The sequence below is a fragment of the Oncorhynchus nerka genome, linkage group LG18 (assembly GCF_034236695.1).
Source record: "Oncorhynchus nerka isolate Pitt River linkage group LG18, Oner_Uvic_2.0, whole genome shotgun sequence".
In the NCBI taxonomy this organism is placed as follows: domain Eukaryota; kingdom Metazoa; phylum Chordata; class Actinopteri; order Salmoniformes; family Salmonidae; genus Oncorhynchus; species Oncorhynchus nerka.
The window spans coordinates 79,016,067-79,018,373 of record NC_088413.1 but is presented as its reverse complement, the minus strand read 5'-3'; positions in this window follow the sequence as shown (position 1 = coordinate 79,018,373).

Sequence of the window (2,307 nt, the reverse complement as noted above, 5' to 3'; positions counted from 1 at the left end):
TCTGTACCGGTACCCCTGTATATAGCCTCCACATTGACTCTGTACCGGTACCCCCTGTATATAGCCTCTCCATTGACTCTGTACCGGTACCACACCTGTATATAGCCTCCCACATGACTCTGTACCTGTTGCCTGTATATAGCCTCCACATTGACTCTGTACCGGCTACATTGACTCCTGGTATATATAGCCTCCACATTGACTCTGTACCGGTACACCTGTATATAGCCTCCACATTGACTCTGTTCCAGTACCCCTGTATATAGCCTCCACATTGACTCTACTGGTACCCCTGTATATAGCCTCCACATTGACTCTGTACCGTACCACCTGTATATAGCCTCCACATTGACTCTGTACCAGTACCCCTGTATATAGCCTCCACATTGACTCTGTACTGTAATACCCTGTATATAGCCTCCACATTGACTCTGTACCGTACCCCTGTATATAGTCTCCACATTGACTCTGTACCGGTACCCCCTGTATATAGCCTCCACATTGACTCTGTACACTGTACCCCCTGTATAGCCTCCACATTGACTCTGTACCGGTACCCCTGTATATAGCCTCCACATTGACTCTGTACCGGTACACCCTGTATATAGCCTCCACATTGACTCTGTACTGTAATACCCTGTATATAGCCTCCACATTGACTCTGTACCGGGCACTCTCCCTGTATATAGCCTCCACATTGACTCTGTACTGTAATACCCTGTATATAGCCTCCACATTGACTCTGTACTGGTACCCTGTATATAGCCTCCACATTGACTCTGTACCTGTACTCCCTGTATATAGCCTCCACATTGACTCTGTACCAGTACCCCCTGTATATAGCCTCCATATTGACTCTGTACTGGTACCCCTGTATATAGCCTCCACATTGACTCTGTACCGTACCACCTGTATATAGCCTCCACATTGACTCTGTACCAGTACCCCTGTATATAGCCTCCACATTGACTCTGTACCGGTACCCCCTGTATATAGCCTCCACATTGACTCTGTACTGTAATACCCTGTATATAGCCTCCACATTGACTCTGTACCGGGTACCCCTGTATATAGCCTCCACATTGACTCTGTACCGGTACCCCCTGTATATAGCCTCCACATTGACTCTGTACCGGTACCCCTGTATATAGCCTCCACATTGACTCTGTTCCGGTACCCCTGTATATAGCCTCCACATTGACTCTACTGGTACACCCTGTATATAGCCTCCACATTGACTCTGTACTGTAATACCCTGTATATAGCCTCCACATTGACTCTGTACCAGTACCCCTGTATATAGCCTCCACATTGACTCTGTACTGTAATACCCTGTATATAGCCTCCACATTGACTCTGTACCGTACCCCCTGTATATAGCCTCCACATTGACTCTGTACCGGTACCCCCTGTATATAGCTCCACATTGACTCTGTACTGGTACCCCCTGTATATAGCCTCACATTGACTCTGTGCCGGTGCCTGTATATAGTCTCCACATTGACTCTGTACCGGTACCCCCTGTATATAGCCTCCACATTGACTCTGTACCGGTACACCCTGTATATAGCCTCCACATTGACTCTGTTCCGGCACCCTGTATATAGCCTCCACATTGACTCTACTGGTACCCTGTATATAGCCTCCACATTGACTCTGTACCGTAACACCTGTATATAAGCCTCCACATTGACTCTGTACAGGTACCCCCTGTATATAGCCTCCACATTGACTCTGTACCGTACCTCTGTATATAGCTTCCACATTGGACTCTGTACCGGCAAACCTGTATATAGCCTCCACATTGACTCTGTACCACCACCTGTATATAGTCTCCACATTGACTCTGTACCGGTACCCCTGTATATAGCCTCCACATTGACTCTGTACCGTACACACCCTGTATATAGCCTCCACATTGACTCTGTTCCGGTACCCCCTGTATATAGCCTCCACATTGACTCTACTGGTACCCCTGTATATAGCCTCCACATTGACTCTGTACCGGTACCACCTGTATATAGCCTCCACATTGACTCTGTACCAGTACCCCCTGTATATAGCCTCCACATTGACTCTGCACGTACCCTGTATATAGCCTCCACATTGACTCTGTACCGGTACCACCTGTATATAGCCTCCACATTGACTCTGTACCGTGCCCCCTGTATATAGCCTCCCATATTGACTCTGTACTGGTACCCCCTGTAGCCTCCACATTGACTCTGTGCCGAGGTACCCCTGTATATAGTCTCCACATGACTCGGCACCGGTACCCCCTGTATATAGTCTCTACATTGACTCTGT